Source organism: Nannospalax galili, unplaced genomic scaffold (genome assembly GCF_000622305.1).
Source record: "Nannospalax galili isolate Female #2095 unplaced genomic scaffold, S.galili_v1.0 scaffold2441, whole genome shotgun sequence".
Lineage (NCBI taxonomy): Eukaryota > Metazoa > Chordata > Mammalia > Rodentia > Spalacidae > Nannospalax > Nannospalax galili.
This window is the reverse complement of record NW_008344852.1, coordinates 62,823-85,096: the sequence shown is the minus strand read 5'-3', so window position 1 is coordinate 85,096 and position 22,274 is coordinate 62,823. Positions and strand designations below refer to the sequence as shown.

The 22,274-nt window shown below is 40.4% G+C and overlaps 1 long non-coding RNA gene and 1 other non-coding gene across 3 annotated transcripts in view; both read left to right on the top strand.

Moving 5' to 3' along the window:
* LOC103740580 overlaps positions 1 to 15,662 on the top strand; it is a 38,018-nt gene extending 22,356 nt beyond the window's left edge. Inside the window, exons 4-5 of one of the 2 annotated variants that reach the window (XR_003850796.1) lie at positions 13,546 to 13,639; positions 15,482 to 15,662. This is a non-coding gene — a long non-coding RNA (uncharacterized LOC103740580). The remainder of the gene's footprint in view (positions 1 to 13,545; positions 13,640 to 15,481) is intronic. The other variant, XR_001872629.2, reaches the window with a different exon arrangement.
* Positions 14,150 to 14,253, top strand: LOC115071710. Its single transcript, XR_003850797.1, has one exon. It is a non-coding gene; the product is annotated as a U6 spliceosomal RNA (small nuclear RNA).
* Positions 15,663 to 22,274: the final 6,612 nt, after the last annotated feature.

Sequence of the window (22,274 nt, the reverse complement as noted above, 5' to 3'; positions counted from 1 at the left end):
CAATCTTATCTAAAGGAATATTGACAACTGATTGCTGCTAGATGAGGAACCCCTGACCTTCCCAAAACAAAGACCTCTAGATAGGGTGACTAGATTCACTGGATGGACAAGTAGTGGGGAAAGTCTGGGGTGCTGACAACATAGTGGACAGTAGCAGGGATGACAGAGTATAAGAGCTCTAGTGGGGGGGGGGCTATGGGAGGGTGCCAAATGGGAAATGGGTGTATAGATGAAGAAGGTGGTTTGGGATGTTCTGTGTGATAGACACACAAACACACAAAAAATCAACAAATTTTTAAAAGTGGATTTTATTTGAGGAGGTACCATGAAAACTTATGTTAATTAGTAGAGGTGATAAACATTACCATTGAAATCCACCCAATGACTTTATAGACATACACAGGTGCCGATCCAAGTGCAACAGATTATGACTAGTAATAATCAGATACATACAGATTAGAGATGCATGTGCCAACATCAAAGTGTTATTAGCAAAAAGAATGTATCTTTCTGTAAGAAACAGTATTTTAAAATGAAATGGAGATCTTTTTGAAAGGTTAAAAACTCATTCAGTTTTATGTCTTACATTGTTTATGCTGAGTTCAGTATTGTATAACTGTATTCAGTGAACCTAAAAATTTTATAGCCACTTTTGAGAGATGTATCTTTGCTCTGGAAACTGTTATTGAGTATGCTAAAGCTGTAATGAAATGCTTCTTCTAAAAGATAAAAAAAGTTAATAAAAAAATTTTAAATAAAAACAATACATGTGTGAAATGTCATAATGAAACAATTATTATGTGTAACTAATACATGCTAATTAAAAACTTTATAAAACCTCTACTGCATAGTGTAAGAGAAAGATTCTTAAACTTGTGTAGCGGCACACCCCTATAATCCCAGCTCTTGGGAAATTGAGGCAGGAGGGTCAGGAGTTTAAGGCCAGTCTGGGCTACATGAACCCTCTCTTTAAAAAATTAAGAAAATAAAATCCAAGTGTGGTGGCTCACCCTGTACCTAGTACTCAAGAGGCTAAGGCAAGGGGATAGAGAGTATAAGCCCAGCCTGGACTACATAACAAGACCCTGTCTTTAAACAAAATGAACAGAAGACAGAAGAGGAGGAGAAGGTAGCAGTGGTAGCAGCAGTCGCATAAAGGATCCTGACTGAACACATGGAAATTAACCAGCGTACTCACAAAATCAATTGTGTCAAAGAAGTTAGGAAATAATAAAATATCACTACCTGAACCCAATGGTGCAGGCCTGTAATCCCTGCTACTTGGGAGGTTAAGGCAGGAGAATTGCAAGTTCAAGGCCAACCTGAGTAATTTAGTGAGACTATCCTAAAATACAAAGTATGTAAGTTGGGCATGGTGGTGTTTACCTGTAATCCCAGGTTGGAGAAGGAAAGTTGCCATGAGTTTGATGCCAGTCAGGGCTCCATGACATGACACTGTCTGGGGGAAAAGAAAAGAATAAAAAAGTTAAAAAATGTTTTAAAGGAGCAGGGTTGTAGCTCAGTGATAGACTGCAGATCTAGGTTGACAGTACCAGACAAGCAAACAATACCGCCCCCCCCAAAAAACCCATAGACTAGGGCTTCTTAAACTTTGTCTATTGGCAACTCCTTTTTGTACAAGGAATTTTTACACAATCCCAGGTATATAAAACCCAAATCCCAGGTATATACAACCCAAACCTTTACTAAGGATTTCTATTAATTTCTTTGCCATCTTTTTAAATATTTTATTTATTATTTTATTTTCTGTGTATGAGTGTATTGCCTGTATGTATGTGAGTGCACCTGTGTCATGCAATGCCATGGAGGTCAGAAGAGGGCTTCAGATTCCCCTGGAACTGGAGTTAAGGGCGGTTCATAGCTGCCATGTGATGCTGGGAATCGAAGCAGCGCCCTTTGCAAGAGCAGTCAGTGCTCTTAACCGCTGAGCCATCTCTCTAGCCCCTACCAGCTTTTTTTTCAATCTCCAAAGAAATGAATAAATAAAAATGGTAAAGAAATTGCTGGAAATTATGTCCTAATTGCAAGCCAAAATTCACTTAATGTTTGTTTTATGAAATTTAAGTCAGCATCCCAAATGGCAAGTTTTTAAAAATATTTTATTCACTATTTTCATTTTTATATGTATGAGTATACTGCCTGCATGTATGTAAGCGCACCTATGTCATGCAATGCCTGTGGAGGTCAAAAGAGAGCATTGAATTCTCCCAGAACTGGAATTACAGATGGTTGTTAGCAACCTTCTTGGTGCTGGGACTCGAACACAGGTCCTCTGCAAGAGCATCCAGTGCTCCTAACCACTGAGCCATGTCTCCAGCCCCTCAAATGGTAAGTTTGAAAATCAAACATTCTAGTAAGGCTTATGGGCTCATGACTGTAATCCCAGAATTTAGCTACATTGTGAATTCAAGGCCAGCCTAAGCATGTAAGATTCTATCTCAAACATAAAAACAAACAAATGAACAATCCGAAACACCCTCAAATCAAACATACTGAAACAATACAATCCAAAGATATACTATTTTTTTGCCTTAAAAATTATTTATTCAATAACCACATAATTAGAAGCAATCATTACAACAGCGTTGACATATTCAATAACTATTTCCAGAGCTAAGATGCATCTCTTTCAAAATTGGCTGTAAATTTTTAGGTTGACAGTTGAATTAATACAGTTATACAATATTGTACTCAGTATAAACCCTATAAGACATAAAATTGAATGAGGTTTTAACCTTTAAAAAAGATCTCCATTTCGTTACTAAAATACACAGTTTCATACAGAAAAATTCATTTTTAATGCAATTAACACTTAGATGTTTGCACATACGTTTCTAATCTCTATATCTGATTAAGGTATACTAATTTTATATATATGGTGGTAGGAAAATACTAAAAGTCCTTGTTTTCAGTAATGAAACCATTATGTTTCTCTAAGAACAAAGAACCATGTGAACAGTAAAATTACAACACTTCATGACATACAATAATCTTAGATCCTTGCCCAGATGTTTCAGGCAGTATTTGTTGGTGCTGCATAGTATGACTGCATGTTTAGTGCAGTCTTCATGTTTCATACTCAGAACCAGGCTGCAGTAAAGTCTCATGATGCAATACTAACCAGCACTGGAGAAAACCTCAGATTCCTTATACCTTTTACTTTTAATTTATTTTTCATTGTTACATGTTCAGAAATCTTTTACTGATGTCAATTTTTTCCAGAACTTCACAGTCAGTTACCTGACCCCACATGAAGTCCCAACTCACAATTTCAGAAGATGGGCTTGGGGCTGGAGAGATGACTCAGTCATTAAAAGCACTGTCTGTTCTTACAGAGGACCTGGGTTCAATTCCCAGCACCCACAGGGGATTCATCACCATCTTCTGATCTCCTCAGGCATTGCAGGACATGGGTGCACTTACATACATGCAGGCAATACACTCATACATATAAAATAAAAAATAAATAAAATATGTCTTTAAAAGAAGACAGGCTCTACAGCAGGTGTGCAACTTTAATCCCAGTACTTGGGAAGCAGAGGCGGGTGGATCTCTGTGAGATTGAGGCCAGCCTGGTCTATACAGTGAGTTCCAGGCCAGCTGTGGCTATAGAGAGACCCTGTTTTAAAAAAAAAAAAGGAGGAGGAGGAGAAAAAGATGGGCTCTACACAAACTAAAATTTTAAAAAATCAAAATCTGTGGAATGCAACAGAAGTAGTGGCAGAGTTCATAATGACAAACAGAAGCTACATTAAAAAAGATCAGAGAGTTCTCAAGAAAGATCTCAAATAAATTAAATCAGCATCTCAAGCAACTAGAAAATAAGAATTAAATTCAAATTTAGAAAATGAAATAGTAAATATTAAAGCAAATTAAATAGAAAAAAAAGTTGGGGCTGGAGAGATGGATCATGGATTAAGAGCCTTACTACTCCTGCAGAGGACCTGGGTTCAGTTCTCAGCACCCACAGGGCAGTTCACAACTGTATGTAACTTCAGTTTCAAGGGATCTGATGGCCTCTTCTGGACACTTTGAGCACCAGGCACACACATCCTACACATACACCCAGGCAAAACATGCACATATAATAAAAAGAAAGGAATCTTTTTTAAAAGATAGAAAAAAAATGCAACAATGCAAAAAAATCAGTGAACCCAACTAAGAACTGATTTTCTGAAATAACTAAAATTGACAAGCTCTTAGCATATGAAGAAAAAAGCTAGGCACAGTGATATATGCCTGTGATACCAGTATGTGAGAGGTAGAGGCAGAAGGATCAAAAATTCAAGGCTAGAGTGAGGGAGATGACTCAGTGGTAAGAGCACTTATTGCTCTTACAGAGAACCCAAGTTTGGTCCCAGCACTGACATCGGACAGCCTACAATTGCCTTTGACCCAGTTTCAGGGAATCTATCACCTCCTTCTGGCCTCCACAGACACCTGCACACATGTGGCACACACTCAAACAGACACACACAAATACACATAATAAATCTTTTTAAAAAATATTCAAGGTCATCCTCAGCTACATAGTCAGTTGCAGACTAGTCTGGGCTGTATGAGACTGTTGAAAAAAAAGACACATGCAACAGCAAAGATATGTTTTCAATGAGAGAATACACATTATATGCAATGTATCAAAAGTCTCTAGGTAACCTATGAAAAGTGTATAACTTCTTAGAAACATATAACCTACCAAGACAGTCATAACTAAATAAATTCTGAGCACACCTACAGGTCGTATAATGATTAGGTCCCAACAAAAAAGTCTGATTAGATGGTTTCACTGGTGAACTCCAGCAAACACTTAAAGAAGAATTCTTTCCAACCAATCCTTCTAAGGCTCTTTCAGAAAACTGAAGAGTAGGGTAAGATTTCAAACTAGTTTCATGAAGTTAGCATTGCTCAGATACTAACCTCACATAAAGACATCATAAGTCCTATTTCTTTTACAGGTAAGCATCCCTGAAGAATAGATATAAAAATATTCAGCAAAATTCTATCAAACTGAATCCACACGCACCATGACTGAGTGGGATTTATGCCTACATGTGAGAATTTCAACATGTTAAAACCAGTTACTGTGGTAATACCCATTCTCAGAACACAGCACAAAAACATCATCTCAATAAATGCGTAAAATGTGCATGACAAATTCAGCAAAATAAAAATCTCTCAACACAGTAGGAACAGAAGGAAATGACTTCATATAATAAAGTCATATGTGAAAAGCCCACAGCTACCATCATAATAGTAAAAAAATAAAGTTCTTCTGAGAACAAGGAAAGGCAAAGGTGCCACCATTTCCCTCCATTTAGCATTTCCTTATTTGTTTTTGTCAACTTGACACAAAGTAGAGACACCCCATCCCCAAGAGGGAACCTCAACTGAAGAATTTCCTCCATCAGATTGGCCTGTAGGCATATTTATGGGGCATTTTCTTGACTGCTAATTGATGTAAGATGCCCCAGCCCACTGTGGTCAGTGCCATCCTTAGGCAGGTGGGTGTGGACTGTTTAAGAAATGTAGCTAACAAGCCAGAGGAGGCAAGCCTGTAAGCAGTGGTCCTTTATGGTTTCTATTTCAGTTCCTGCCTCCAGGTTCCCACCTTGGATTTCTGCCTTGACTTCCCTTGATGATGAACTGTAAGCCAAATAAACCCATTCCTCTCCAAGTTGGTTTGGGTCAGTGTCTTACCACATCAACAGGAAACCAAACTAGAACACCCCAACATGGTGCTGAAGGTCCTAGGGCAAAGCAACTAGGCAAGAAAATGAAATAACACCCAAGTTTGGGGACAAAAGTAACACTTGCATATGGCAAGTAACCGTTGCATATGGCATAACCTTACATATAGAAAAATCCAAAGCTTTTGTTAAAAAACATCTAGGTGTGATGACACACACTTTTAATCCCAGCACTCAGGAGACAGAGGCAGACAGATCTCTGTAAGACAGAGGCCAGTCTGGTGTACATAGTGAGTTTTGGGACAGCTGAGGCTATAGGTAGACCCTGTATCAAAAAACTAAACAACCTGCTAGAACAAATAAACATTCAGTAAAGTTGTAGGACACAAGAACTAATTGCATTTCTATACACTAAAAGCTATCTGAAAAGGAAATTAGAAAACCAATTTTATTTACAGCAGCACCAAAAAGAACAAAATATCTAGTAATAGCCAGAGGTGGTGGCACATATTTTTAATGCCAGCATTTGGGAAGTAGAAACAGAGGAGTTCAAAGTCATCCGTAGCTACACAGGATGTTGGAGGACAACTTGGGCTTTTCAAGACCCTATCTCAAACAAACAAACAAACAAAACACCCAAGAATATACTAAGACATATTTGTATTCTGAAAACTATAAAACTTTTATGAAAGAAATTAGAGCTAGGCATGGTAGTATACATCTGTTACTCTAGTACTTGGCAGGCTGAAGCAGGATGATTTTGAGTTGAAGGCCAGCTTGAGCAACAAGAAAGTTCAGGGTCAACCTGGACTTCATAGCAAAACCTTGTCTTAGAAAAAGAAAGATTGGCAAGGTGGATCATCAGGTAAAGGTGCTTTCTTTGCAAGCCTGATAAACTAAGTTCAATCCCTAGAATCCATGTAAAGGTGGAAGGAGAGAGTCGACTCTGCAAAGTTGTTCTCTAATTGCCATACCATATACTGTGTGCAACTCCCCCAACACACACATACACATATGTATACACACACACACACACACACACACACTCAAAGTTACAAATAAATGAATAAAATTGAAGACGATGAAGGAGGGAAGAAGAAAGAAAGAAAAGAAAGAAAGAAAGAAAAGAAAGAAAGAAGAAAGAAAAAAAAGAAAATTAGGGGGGAGGGTTTAAAGAAGGGAGGAAGGAAGGAAAGTTAAGTCATTGTATCAAAAAATGAGAATCCGGCTAACGAAGAATTAATAGGTGAACATGACCACTGAATGCATTCCCAGGATTTTGCACATATGTATTCAGTAAGTAGTTGTTAATGAGTTACCATTGTTTCCTGAAGAACAATTTATTTTGAGTGAAAATTAGGAAGGGAGAGTTAGGAAAAATTGCCACTAGAAAATGTTAGCATGCAATAAATGTTTTATAATATTTACATTCTTTTCTGTGCTGGTGCCTCAGGCATGCTAGGCAAGCATTTTAATTTATATCTCCAATAGTATTTAAATTCTTATGTTTTTATGATACTCTAAAAATTACTCATATATAATAAAAAAGTCAGAACATGCAAACGTTCTAAAATGTCACAATTATCTTAACATGTTGTGGCTGTTGTAACAAAATACCATCAACTGGATTAGGTGGCAGAAATCCATTGCTGATAGTGCTGGAGGCTGGAAGTCCAAGATCAACACATCAGCAGATTTGTGTCTCACAGGGCCTACTTTCTCATAAATAGCTGTCTTCCGAGTTTTTCCTCACAGGGAGGAATGAGGGGATGTCTTTCAGCACCCCCCTTTAGGCCTCTTAAAAATTATTACATTTATTTATTTATTATTTATTTATTCAGCATGTACAACTGCACACTTATGAAGGTTAGAAGACAATTTGTGTGAATTGACTCTCTCCTTCCACCATGTGGGCCTTGGAGACTGAACTCAAGTTTTGGGGTTTGGTAGCAAGTGCCTTTGCCGCAACTCTGAGCCATCTCAGCAGCCCTCAGAACCCTTTTATAAAGATGCCAATTTCATTTATGAGGGCTCTGCCTCCATGTCCCAGTCACCTCCCAAAGGCATACCTCCTAATACAACCATCACTGGGGGGAAGTGAGGATTTTGACATATAAACTGGCGGAGGGCATAAACTTTTTACATAAACAGCAATGATTTATTCATATGTTGCTGATATAGTATGCCACCTTTTTCCTACCGAGCTCTTACAAAGGGAATATGCTCCTTTCCAGCTGTAGAGAAAAGTGATTCCATCTTTTGTTCCTTTGCCTTCTTCAAACAGTAGTATTTTTATTAATGATTTGGGAAAGAGAAGGTAAGACCCAATCCTCTCCTTGCTGTCTTTTTAAAAAATATATTATTATTTTTATTGTATGAGTGTATTGCCTGCACGTATGGGAGTGCACCCGTGTCATGCAATACGGCGGAGATCAGAAGAGGGCATCAGATTCCCCTGGAACTGGAGTTAAGGACAGTTCGTAGCTGCCATGTGGGTGCTGGGAATCAAACCCGGATCCTCTGCAAGAGCAGTCAGTGTTCTTAACTGCTGAGCCATCTTTCCAGCCCCCTTGCTGTCTTTTTCAAATTTGCCTACCCACCATGAATTCTGTTTGCTGTGTTTCTCATACATGTAATAAACTAAAAACCTACGTATCAGGACCTAGTGTTGTCTTCTAAAGTAACCTGAGATCTCTCATTCTTTCTGCTGTTGACCACACCAACTGTGAAACAAGTTGTCTGCCTGCACTGATGAGTCATTCCCCATTTGTTCTTAGGGGAGTTATTTAAAAAAGAAACTGAAAAGATGGATAGGGGAGGAGGAGAAAACTGGTTGTGATTGTGCATTGAATTCATATGAAGAAGCTCTATCAGAAAGAACAGTAAGTTGTTGTCACTTTTGTGGTACAGAAGATTGAACCAAGAACCTCCCATATTCTAAGCAAGAAATTTGCCACTGAGTCATATCCCCAATCCAGGTTTTTCCTTCTCCTCCTCCTTCTTTCCTTCATCTTCCTCTGTGCCTTCATATCAGCTGTTTCTGAATTCAGAGAAGAGTTAAGAAACATGAGCAAATTGGGGCTGGAGAGATGGTTCAGTGGTTGAGAGCACTTACTGCTCTTGTGAGGACCCAGGTTCAATTTCCAGCACCCACATGGCAGCTATGAACCATCCTTAACTCCAGTTCCAGGGGAATCCGAAGCCCTCTTCTGATCTCCACAGCATTGCACAACACAGGTGCACTCACATACATGCAGGTAATACACTCATACACATAAAATAAAAATAAATATTTTTTAAAAAAATGAGCAACTATCACTGCTGGTACTTTGTGGCTGTGTGGGGGTGGGGTGGGGGGGTGTATGTGTTATACAGGGGTGTGTGTGGGTAAGCATACCAATGTGTGCTTGTAGAGCCAGAGTTCAGTAGTAGGTGTCTTCCTTTATTGTTCTCCCGTATTTAAAAAAATGTATTTTTTAAATTTATTATTATGTGTGCATGACACACATGTGTGGGCACATGTGCGTAACAGCTCACATGTGAAGGTCAGAGCACAACTCTGTGGAGTTGGTTCTCTCCTTCCACCTTTACTTGAGTTCTGGGAATCAAACTCTGGTCCTCAGGCTTATGCAGCAAGTGCTTTACATGCCAAACCATTTTTCTAGTCCCATCCTCATTTTTTGAAAGAGGGTCTCACTGAAACTGGAACTCACTGATTGGTTAGACTGGCTGGTCTGGGATCAGCCACTGGGATCCTCCTGTCTCGACCTCCCAGTGCTCAGATAACAAGCTTTTGCCACCATGACCACGTTTTTACATGAGTACTGGTTATCTAAAACTCAGCCTTGTGCAAGCATTTTGCCCACAGAACCATCTCTCCAGCTCCCTTAGCCCCAAGAAAATATTTTTTTTCTCAATAGTGAGAATTGAACTCAGGGCCTGGTGCATGCTAATAAACACTCTACCACTTAGCTAACACCTCTGGCCTCCCCCCACTTTTTTGTATTTTATTTCGAAACAAGAAATTACTAAATTGCCCAAGATGGCTTTGAGTGTGGCAATCCTCTTGCTTCAGTTTCCCAAGCATATGGTTTTACAAGCATGTAACCTCATGCCTGGTTACCAATTTTTTTTATTATTATTGTGTATGTATACATGGTGGCAGGGACATGCATGCCACAGTGCACCAGTGGAGATCAGAGAACACTTTTGTGGAGTGAGTTCTCTCCTTCCATCTTTCCATGCGTTCTAGAGACTGAACTCAGGTCATTAGGTTTGCATAACAAGTGCCTTTACCCACTGAGCCATCTCTTTGGCTTGTGGACAGCTAAGTTTCTTGTGGACAACTGTCTCCAAAAGTATTTGTTCAATGAGAGCACAAGTGTACCAGAAGAAATGGAAATTGAAATCTTGCCAGTCTGGTGAAAAGAATGATAGCAGTTATCAAAGGGTTAGCACACCTTTTTAAAAGTTCATTTATTCATGAATGAGATGGTACTGGGAAATATTTTAAACAAAACTCACCTGGCACTTTAATTTGTCTGTTGTTCAACTTTCCTTTTTTCTTTCTTTTTCTTTTCCGTCTTTGTTTTAGTTGCTTCTGTGTTTTTGGATTTTGGGTGACAGTCTCATTGCATAGACCAGGCTGGCCTCAAACTCATGGCAGTCAGTTTGTCTCAGCGTCTTAGGTACTGAGATTACAGGTGTGAGCCATAGATCATTTCTGGCTTACATTCTCAAAGGAAAAATATTTTGTTTAAAGCTGATATGATTTGATCAGTATTTTAACATTTGAGTGCTTATAAGCAGTTCTCATGCAGTATCTCACCGAACCCTCTAAACAGTTCTAGGAAAAACTGTGCCAGAAAAGTCTTTAAAAAGTTAATTATTTAACTAGGTTAATTTCTTATTCTCAAAAAGTTGGCTCTGGATGCAGGCAGCTCTCCAAGCTGCTGTCTTCCATGTAGCAACATGAAAATCTAGGCTGCTTCAACCCTAGGGTACTACCAGTTATATCTTAACAATTATCTTAAATTATCTTACCAATTACACCACTTTTTGGGGTCTTTTTGAGACAGGGTCTCCCTGTAGCTCCAGCTGGCCTAGAACTTACTATGTAGACCAGGCTGGCTTTGAAGTCACAGAGATCTACCTGCCTCTGCCTCCCAAGTGCTGGGACTAAAGGCATGTGCCACCACACCTGACTACCAATTATATATTAACAGAAATATTTTGTTCCAGATTGCCAAAGTGGGGGAAGCAGGGAAGAAAGACTTCAGAAATTCATATTGACCTAGAACATCTATGTATCTGAGGAGGAGGATTTTGAACTCCTGATGGTCCTGCCTCCTCCTCTTCCTGAGTGCTAGGATTGCAGGTGTGTGCTACCACACCTGCCTGATACATGTCAGTTCCTCAGTATTCACTGACTAGGCTTGGCCACATGGCTTCTTCCAATTGCAGGAGTGTTGAGAAATGTTCAGTCCACTGAGTATCCAGAAGGAAAAAGTAGAGAATGCTGCTTAACAATAGCAAAATGCACCATAAGTAGTCATTATTACTGTTCTTTGTATGGGTGAAGAAATGGAGAGTTATATCAAAATTAAGTAACTAATCCAGAATTGCACACAGGTTCTCAGGGGAGCCAGTAGGTAAAGCTGGACAAGCTGACCAGAGCTTGCCCTGTATCCTTCCTCACATGGAAGTCTGGTGGAACCCAGCTGCCACTAGTGATATTTAATTCAATTCATGTAATCTCAGTTCAACTTAAATCAGCATGAATGAAGACTTTCTCTGTGCTAATACTAATAAAGCTTAGAATATTTGACCATATAGGATATTTTCCCATTTTGAGCTGTGATATCAACAAATAAGACAACTGTGATGATTAATTTCATAGGCCAACTAGCCTGGGTCATGTTGCACAGATATTTGGTTAAACATTATTCTGGATGTTTCTGTGAAAGTGTTTTTGGAGGAGATTAACATTTAAATCTGTGGACTTTGAGTGAAGCAGTTTGTCCTTCATAACGTGACTGGACCCTCTCCAGTTGGCTGAAGGCCTTAATACATCAAAGACCTACCTGCCCAGAGCAAGAAGCAATTCTGACACTATCTTACCTTTGGACTCGAACTGAAACCCTTTCATAGGTCACCACAGTCACATGTGCCAACTCTTTAAAATAAACATCTATATCTAAATATCTTATATGCATTGTATTGGCTTGGTTTCTCTGGAGAACACTGACAAGGTTTAAAAATTAGTCTCTTGGGCTAGAGAAGTGACTCAGTGATTAAGAGCACTAGCTGATCTTCCAGAGGACTGGGGTTAAGTTCCCAGTACCCACATGGTGGCTAACAACCATCCTTAACTCCAGTTCCAGGGGAATTCAATGCCCTCTTCTCACCTCAACAGGCATTGCACACACATAGTGCATTCACATACATGTAGGCAAAAAACCTGACCTGGCATGACTTGAGACTCTTCAACAGTACCTATGAGTATCTGCATAAGACAGGCACAAAGTGGGGCCTGTCAACATCCTGCCATTAAGAGGGAAGAGCCTCATCAGGCGTGGTGGCGCACACCTTTAGTCCCAGCACTTGGGGAGCAGGGGCAGGCGGTTCTCTTGGTGAGTTCAAGGCCAACCTGGTCTACATAAGGAGTTCCAGGACAGCTGGCGCTACAGGGAGACCCTGCTTCAAAAAAAAAAAGAGGGAAGAGCTTTGAAATGCCCCACCTTGTCCTGAGGGTTTAAAGGCAGCTAATGGTTGATAACAGAGAGAAATTGTCTTCAGTGGTGTACCCGTGGGTACAGTGCCCATGCCACTGTAAACAAGTCCTCACACAACCTTCTATAAGCAACCCTAATGCAACTCATTGGGTAAAAGTAAAAAGATGACTAACTGGGAAGAAGTGTGAGAGTGGTAGGAATGGGAAAGCGAGGGTAATGGGTGAATATGATCAAAATGCATGGTGTACCTGTAAGACGTCATAATGAAACATGTTTTATGTGTAATTAATATATGCTAAGAATAACATCAAAAATTAGTCTCCACAAATGAAGGTTGGGAAATGGCTCAGATTAACTTAACTACAGTGGGGTTATGTCTCTACAAAAATAAGCTTGAAATAATCTTAAATTGAAAGTGCATTTATAGGCATCCTGTCTAAGGACCAGTAATCTAGTAATCTGCAGACCTTTTTTTTTTTTGGTCTTTTTGAGACAGGGTCTCCCTGCAGCCTCAGCTGTCCTGGACTACTATGTGAACCAGGCTGGCCTCTGCCTCCCAAGTGCTGGGATTAAAGGCGTGTGCCACCTTGCCCGGCTAATCTGCAGACTCTTAATCTCTACATTTTGACCACTTGTGACCTTTTGTGTTCCTGGCCCTCTGATGCATGAGGGATTTTCATTAATGATAATTGAGAGATTCATTAGTGTCATCTTCATTATCCCTGTTCAATGTTCCGTGTGCCTTAGGTGTAGAGGTTTCATTGTAGATGTGTCACCTTAGGCCTGGGCAACTGATGCAAAAAAGCTTCTTTGATGAGTGGTGACCGGAATGTTTGTAAATATAAGGATACATCTTTTGCACACAGCAAGAAATTATATTAGTGTATGGATGTGATGGTCTTGGGTTTTCTCTAAGATCTATGTATGACCTCTCCAGCCATGTGTATTTGGTTATGTTTACAGGCCCACACTTGAGTTTCCTCCCATTGAGTGAGTTTTTAGTCCAATTGCGTAGATGTTGATTGCCCCCAAGATAAAAGTGTCACTCCTACACCATTGTCGTATGCTGTACCAACCATTGATGTGGTTATTTTGTTTTGAAGCTGGTGTTGGACCATCGATTGATGTTTTTCCCTTGGCACCTTCATAGTGATCGCCAAAGCTATGAGACCTAGCCTTCAGGGAAAGTGGTTTCAGGTCAGTTCAAGCTCTATTGCTCCAAATGCAACATATGTTCTGTCTTCAGCTGTAGGGTCTTACCTTCAAATTGTGGGAGGCCATCATGGGCTGTGGCAATAGCCTATATCATTTTGGGAGTCTCTACAAGAATTTTTAAAACCTCATCAATTATAAATACATAAATTACCCAAAACCCAAACAATCTATTCCACACAGAACTTAGAAGTTAGAATAGGATTCTTATAATCTACTTAGAAGAGTGCTTCAATTATTTTCACAAATTCAATGTGTGACTGTGTGACTGGGTGTTAATTACCATCTTAAAGGCACTCAGCTGTCTCATACAGCACAATGCCAACAGAAAATCCCAATTTTAACTTTTTCTTGCACGTTCCTGTTTTCCAAGTATTTAGTTGCCCCCTGCTGGCCATATATTACAGAATTCCTTATTAAAAATTCCTTATAGATTATACAGCATGAAGACAGGCTTCTGAAGATGTGCATTTGCCTTTTTATAAACTATATTGGGTGCTAACTCTAACAGCACATATACTAAAATTGGGACAATACAAAGATTAACATGGCCCCTGGGCAAAGAGCACATATAAATTTGTGAAGTGCTCCATGTTTTAAAAAATAAATAAAACCATGTGGAAAAAATTTACCAAATTTAGGTGAAAAAACTGTGTGTGTGTGTGTGTGTGTGTGTGTGTGTGTGTGTGTGTTCAAGAACAGTTTCAGTTGTCAACTTGACACATGTGGTTGGAGGTAATGTAAATTAAGGAATTTCCTGCATTGAATTGACCTATGGCCATGTCTGGCGGGCATTTTCTTGATTGTTGAGTGATGTAGGTAGGCCCAGCCCACTGTGGGTGGTGCCACCCCTGAACAGGTGGTCATGTGTTATGTAAGAAAGCAGGCTGTGAACTGGCTAGAGGAGCAAGTCAGTAAGCAGCATAACCCCATGGTCTGTGCACCAGGTTACTGCCCTGAGTTCCTGCTGTGGCTTTCCTTGATGATGGACTGTGCTGTAAGCCAAATAAACCCTTTCCCCAAAAAGTTGGTTTTGGTCAGGGTTTTTATCACAGCAATAGAAAGTAACTAGGACAGTGTGTGTGTGTGTGTGTGTGTGTGTGTGTGTGTGTGTGTGGTTTAGAGACTAGGTCTCATGTGTCTCTAGGCTCACCACTCTATAGCAGAGAGAGGATGACCTTAAACTTATGATCCTCCTTCCTGTATTACAAGTGCTAGGCTTATAGGTATACACCATGCCTCCCAATATTTTATTTTATTTCATTTCATTGATATTACTCTGTAGCCCACACTGGCCTGGAACTTACTATGTAGTCGAGGCTGGCACCAAATTCACAGCAGTACCTTCTGCCTCTGTCTCCAGTGTATGGTTACAAGTATGGGCTGCCACACCTGGCTTTGATCAAGAATCTTGTAAACCAAATTTGTCAGATGTGGTGCACACCTTTAGTTCCAGCACTTGGAATGGCAGAGGCAGGCAGACCTCTGTGAGTTCAAGGCACCCCAGTCTATATAGCCAGTTCCAGGCCAGCTAGGACTGCGTAAAGAGACCTTGCCTCAAAAACAAACAAAAACCATATTATTATGCTGTCTCTGCTACCTCTTTCTAAGTAATCTCAGATAAGATCCTTCAAGTTTCTCATGATACCTACTTCCTCATCTAAAAACAAGATGTAATTGACATGAAAGAAACTACATATTTATAGTATATGATTTGACAAAGTTGATATACACTGTGAAATCATCCCAGCAATCAACCTATGGTGGGCATATATACTTATTGCTCCCCAAAGTTTCTACCTGCAACTTTATAATTTCTTTTTTCAGTCTCTTTCAGGCCTCTCCCATCCTTAAGTAGCCACTGGTCTGCTTTCTGTCTCTACGGACAAACTTGAATCTTCTAGAAAAGAAAATAATGCTTAAATTCACTAGAGGGACCTGGAGAGATGACTCAGCAGTTAAGATCACTGGCTGCTCTTGCAGAGGACCCAGATTCAGTTTCCAGCACCTACATGGCAGTTAACAACCATCCGTAGATCTCAGTTCCAGGGGATCTGATGCCCTCTTCTGATTTCTACAGGCATTGCATGACATGGGCACACTAACATTCATGTGGGCAATCCACTCATACACATTAAATAAAAATAATAAATCAAATATGTTTAAAATTCCCTAGTTTGAGACTAACATGAGATATAGACCTGGGCCCGGTGCTGCAGGCCTGTAATCTCTGCTACTGGGGAAGCTGAGGCAGGAGGATGGGAGCCTGGGCTACAGAATAAATGAAATATGGAAAACATTTAAATGCTTTTTATTTATTTATTTATTTTTATTTCTGGCCTTTCTACGACAGGGTTTCCCTGTAGTCCCAACTGGCCTGGAACTCACTATGTAGACCAGGCTGGCCTTGAACTCACAGAGATCTGCCTGCCTCTGCCTCTGCCTGGAACTCACTATGTAGACCAGGCTGGCCTTGAACTCACAGAGATCTGCCTCCCTCTGCCTCTGCTGGGCTTAAAGGTGTGCACCACCACAATCAACTTTAAATGCTTTTTAAATGTTAAAACAACACAGCAATCAAGTTTCCTAGCTTGTAGTCTGAGGAAGTACTGTGAAGTTGTGATGAAAAACTCAAGCTTTTGAGTCAGCAGTCATAAGTCTGTGTCTTGGCTCTGTCATTTACTAGCTATGTGACTTTGGGCAAGTTACTCAACATCTTAAGTGGGGTTGATGGGTGCCCCATGCTTAGGGGAGCAGATAATAATAGCATCTACTCTCATGAGGATGTTGTGAAAGGCATGTAAGCACTTAGTTCCAGACCAGAACTGCACATACAAAACACTGACCCAATGGTCATCACCTGTCTTTAGACATTTTGAAGAGCACTGTGTCGATTCTAAGAAAAGGAAAAGAGAATTCTGACTGTGAAGCCAGTGCTAATCTTGAGGCAGTCGTTTCTGAAATGTTATGTGAGGATTACGATGGCTCATTTGTTTGACATGCTGCCCGGCTGACTCTGACTCAAGTCCTTTTCTAAATCGCCCTATTGGATTTCCTTTCTCATCACTCTTTCCCCAGGCATCATGGCATTCCTTTCTCCATAATCCCAACCTCTAAATTTAGGGCCTGACGGTCATCTCACTTCACCTTTGTGAGCTTACAAATAACTTGGCCAGAAGAGAGTGACTTTTACTGAACCACTTGAGGTAGCACATGATGCACTCATCATGGGAGCAGAGATTGTTAGATTTAGGATGGCAGAAAAAGGAAGGAGTTTAAAGTTAAGAAATAAGAACCAGAGCTAGACCTGCAACAGGCAAGGAATATGTCCTCTTTACTTCAGGAGAACATAGCAAAGGGCCGGTGTCTTGTCCATGGATGCAGACATCAGCATCAATAAGCAGAGCAATCTGGATTTCTATAGGGACCCTAATGAACGCAGCTGTAGGAATTCGCTCAGTGTCAGGTGTCAGGCATCACTGTCCTTGTGGTCCTTGAGGTTGACACTGCAAACAGTCTCTGTCGCGATCAGTTAATAAGGCCAGGCTGCCAGAACAGACTTATGGAGCTAACAAGTCTCTGTCAGTTAGGGAAGTGACCAATTGATAAGACCCGATTAAAGGCCAAGCCTCCAATTTGGGCCATTTGGCTACCTTGAGGAATTTAGGTCCAAAGGAAGCTCTCCTACAAGTTACACATTCTATCAGAGATAATTAAGGAAACTTGTACATTTCTGATAATGTGTGAGGTTTTTCCCTTGGTTTTTGTTTTATTTTTGAGACAGGTTCTTACTATGTAGCCCTGAGTGGTCTGGAACTTGCTATGGAAACCAGGCTGACATCAAACTCACAGAGATCTGCTTGTCTCTGCCTCCCTAGTACTGGGATTAAAGATCGGTGCCATCATGCCCAGCTTTTTCTTGTTTGTTGTCTTTTTACTTTATAATGTCAAACTTCCCATGTGGTCTGTTTTCCATTTTCCTTAGAATTTGTTTTTCATTTCTCTTACTATAGGTTAGCTGGCCACAACTAGTTTTGGGAACTACAAGCCATTTGAACTGAAATATAGATGCTCATTCATCAAATTAGAGTAAACCTCAAAGTCTAATTCAATGTATGTATCAGGGAAAATTTTAAAAATTTGTGTGTGTGTGTGTGTGTGTGTGTGTGTGTGCACGCCAATGCATGTGTGTAGTCAGAGGACAACTTTGTGGAGTCATTTCTCTCCTTCCGCCTTTTTATGTGGGTTCTGGGACTTGAACTCAGGTCATCAGACTTGGAGGCAAGCACCTTTACCTTCTGGGCTTATCTTGCTAGCCTTATGTCAGGGAAATTCTTTTAGACATAGACTGATTTTGGGTTGTATACATAAGCTCTCATTTTAAAAATCTAAACATGACACAGTTGCTCCTTGGGCCTCCTCTTACCACCAAATTCATGGAAATCTGGCTCTTCCCATTTTCTATACCTGCCCCATGCTTCCCCAGACTCTCCTGCATTACAGTCAGCACCCTACTTTCTTACAGCCCACAGTCTCAACTCCCATAGTAGTGAGTGACACATAGTGGGATTACAGTACCCTAGTTGCCTAGCGTTAGGGAAGATACTTGTATTTTTCATCAACTACAAGAGTCTGTGATTCTGACTGTCGCAGTTTGAATGTGAAATGTCTCCCATAGGCTTGTGTGTTTGAACACTTGGTCACCATTTGGTGGTACTGTTTAGGAAGGTTATGGAACCTTTAGGAAGTGGAGCCTTGTTGGAGGAAGTGCATTTCTAGGGTGGGTATTGTGGTTTTATAGCCTGGCCCTGCTTCCTGTTCTCTTTCTCTGCTTCTTATGTGCAGATGAACTGTGATCAGTCTGCTTCCTAACTGCCGGGCTGGCCTCCTGCTCCTGCTGCCATGCCTTCCCTGCCATGATGGACAGCAGCATTTGCAATGCAATGCCACCTTATAGCTATGCCTTAACAACAACCAAACTGACTCATAGCATCTGTTTTAAGGCCAACGGGGGACCCAAAGTGCTGAGAATCTGTGCCTTCAGAATTCCCTTAGAACTATGTTCTTAAACAAGGAAGGGCTGGCTCTTTTTTTTTTACTGAAAAAGTATATCCAGCATGAAATAGTGAAGTAAATGTTAAACCCTTATTTTATTGAATAATTTTGCCATTTTTGATTCCTAGATTTAGATCAAGACACACATACAACCATAAACAGACATTATCAGGCCACACTTTTGAACATATACACATACACGTGCATACACTATTCTAGGTCCAGGGCAAGAGAGGGTCACAAAGAACTAGTGTGTTTAGGTTATAAGAGGAACTCAAGGCTTAGTGAGCTTGCCTACACTATAAACAAGATAAGATTTAACTTTTTGGTTGCAGGATTAGGTAAAAGTAATTTGGCCAGACTGTATCCATATTGTGAAAGGTATTACCACAATGATTGATGTCCCCTCTGGAACTGTAAGCTAGAATAAATGCTTTCTTCCTTAACATTTTTTGTTAGTGTACTTTGTTCTATCAGCAGAAAGGCAACTAATCATAGACCAAATCTACTGTTCCCACATTTAAGCCTACATATTCCAATTAGTCAGGGGCCCATTGCTATTAAGCCCAGGCCACAGTCTGTCTTCTAGAGGCTACCTAAAGGTAGGACAGTAACACTCTAGTCAAGCCAAATTCAAGTTTGGATTAGATATCATTAAAGCAGGAGAGTCAAGAAATCTTAATTTCACCTGATTCTCAGATTCTTTGCTCTGGATAGGGGTAAACAACTTCAGGAGCAAGAAAACATAGGCCCAGGGGAGTGACTGTGCCTGACCTTCTTCACAAGAGGCCTAAAAAGGCTGCTCTGGGCAAGGCTGTCCAGGTTGCAGTTCTGGAAGCTTTGTTCTCAGGATTTGTTCATATTCTTGAAAATTATGGACTATTCCAAGTGGTTTTTATATGAGATGTCATGTCATATATATCACACATGTTTTGTGTTAGAGGGTTTTCTTTTCTTTTTAAAAAAATTGAGATAGAGTCTCATGTAGCCCAAGTTAGCCTCAAACTCATTATGTAGCAGAGGATGACCACAAACCCCTGATACTTCTCCTTCCAGTTACCAAGTTCTGGGATTACAGGTATGCACACTACCATGTTCTGCAGGTCACATCTTTTTATTTTTATCATATTAGAAATGGAAACTGAGGGCTGAAGAGATGGCTTAGTGGTTAAGAGCACTGTGCTCTTGCAGAACACCTGGGTTTAATTCCCAGCATCCACATGACGGCTAACAACCATCGGTAACTCTAGTTCCAGGGGATCAGATGTCTTCTTCTGACTTCCTTGGGCATTGCATAACATGGGTGCACTTACATACATACAAGCAACACATTCATACACATAAAATAAAAATAATAAATAAAATATTAAAAAACAAATTGAAACTGAGATAGAGTCTGATAGATATAGCCCAAGTTACCCTGAAGTTTTAAAAAAATGTATCAATCCCTTTAAATATAGCAAAGAATCCATTACATTTTAATATATATAGCATTTCACAAAAACAAATTGTGTTTTCCAAAATATTCTGCTGACAGAAACATTGTTTTGTACTTTTATAAGTCTCTTTAATAGCTATTTAGTAAAGGAAAGCTTGATTCTCATATGCATTCTTTTTTAAAATTTTATTTATTATTTTCATTTTATGTGTATGAGTGTGTTGCCTGCATGTGTGCGAGTGCACCCGTGTCGTGCAATGCCACCAAGGTCAGAAGAGGGCTTCGGATTCCCTGGAACTGGAGTTAAGGACAGTTCATAGCCGCCACATGGGTGCTGGGAACTGAACCCGAGTCCTCTGCAAGAGCAGTCAGTGCTCTTAACCGCTGAGTCATCTCTCCAGGCCCCTCATATGCATTCTTTACACATGCTAGGCAAATGCTCTACCAGTGAACTACATCCTCAGTGCCCCTTCAAATCTATTCAATCGGTTGTGATGTGTTGGGGTTTGTTTGTTTGGGAGCCTTTTCCCCTTTCTCCTTTCCCCTTTCCCTTTCCAAGTCAAGCTGCCCTATAGTCCAGGCTGGCCTTGCACTGCTGTATGTTAGATATAGAAGGGATGTGGTAGCAGGTGGGTTAGTTCCTGAAAGGAGCTGACACATAATTACCCTTGAGGAATGAGGTTATCAGAAGGAAGGGCCACTCGGGGACCATGATGGGGCCTTGAGGTGGGGGAGCATTACAAAAGGAAACAATGGGCTGGAGAGATGACTCAGTGATTAAAGAACACTGGCTGCTCTTGCAGAAGACCTGGGTTTGGTTTCCAGCACCCACATGGTGGCTAAGAACTGTCCTTAACTCCAGTTCCAGGGGATCCTTCTGGCCTCCACAGGCATTGCATGATGTGGGTGTACTTACACAAACGCAAGGAACTCACTCATACACATAAAATATGCATAAATAAAGAAGAATAAACTATATTATATCAGAGACAACATGAATAGGACCGTAAAAGAAAAGAGAGGCTTCCCTTTAAAACCCGGAGGGGAACATCATTAAGAGAGATAGCTGAAAAAGGAAGAGAGCCTCCATGGATTGCATGACAGGAAGAGGCCCAAAGAGCCTCCTGAGAAATCCCCTGAACAAAGGAAATATCTGATTTTTAAATCCTTTCAGGGAGTCTCAGGAAGTTCAACATGGCACACATGACAAAGCATAGAAAAGCAGAGAGAAAGAAAAAGAGAGAAGAGAGAAAAAGAGAGAGAGAGAGAGAGAGAGAGAGAGAGAGAGAGAGAGAGAGAGAACATACAGCTGCAGAGGGCTGTGGCCTGATTTCTTCTGGCTGTGAGATCCCACCTCCTAGCATGACCAAGTCTTAAAGAGACAGGCCCATGATCTCACAATACATAGTTGAGGACTCCCTTTGAACATCCTGATCCTGTAACTTCTACCTCCCAAGTGCTGGGATTATAGGCATGCAGCCGCACATCCAGCTTTACAAGTTGTTGCTTTTAAAATACTCTTTTAATGCTTAATGGATGGCTATTTTTTGCTATGTTAAAATGCACCAGTGTGTCTTGAAATTTGAATGGACTCTCCCTACATGTTAGTTTGTAACATCATGCATTTGGTTATTTATAAATTACATATGTTTCCCAAATACTGATACATTTTGTTCTGAAGTATCAAGACTCTAGTATCACTACTGATCTTATTGGAAAAACCCTTAAGAATTAAGTCATCTCATTCACAGAGTAGATATAACTTTTCAAAAAGTCTAAAGTTTGTACTTGGCATAGTGGCCCACGCCTTTAATCCCAGCAAGGAGGAGGCAGAGACAACAGGTGGATCCCTGTGAGTTCAAGGCCAATGTGGCCTACATTTGGAGTTCCAGACCAGCTGGGACTACAGGGAGACCCTGTTTCAAAAGACACTCCTTCTGCCCCCTTATAAAATCTAAATTTTGCTTGAAAGCTCAAATGTTATACTATACAATCTTTTTTTTTGAAGTGACTGTCTTGCTTCACTTTTTATTTCTTTTTGGTTTTTGATTCATGGTCTCCCTTTAGCCCCAGCTGTCCTGGAACTCACTATGTAGACCAGGCTGGCCTTGGTCTCACAGAGATGCA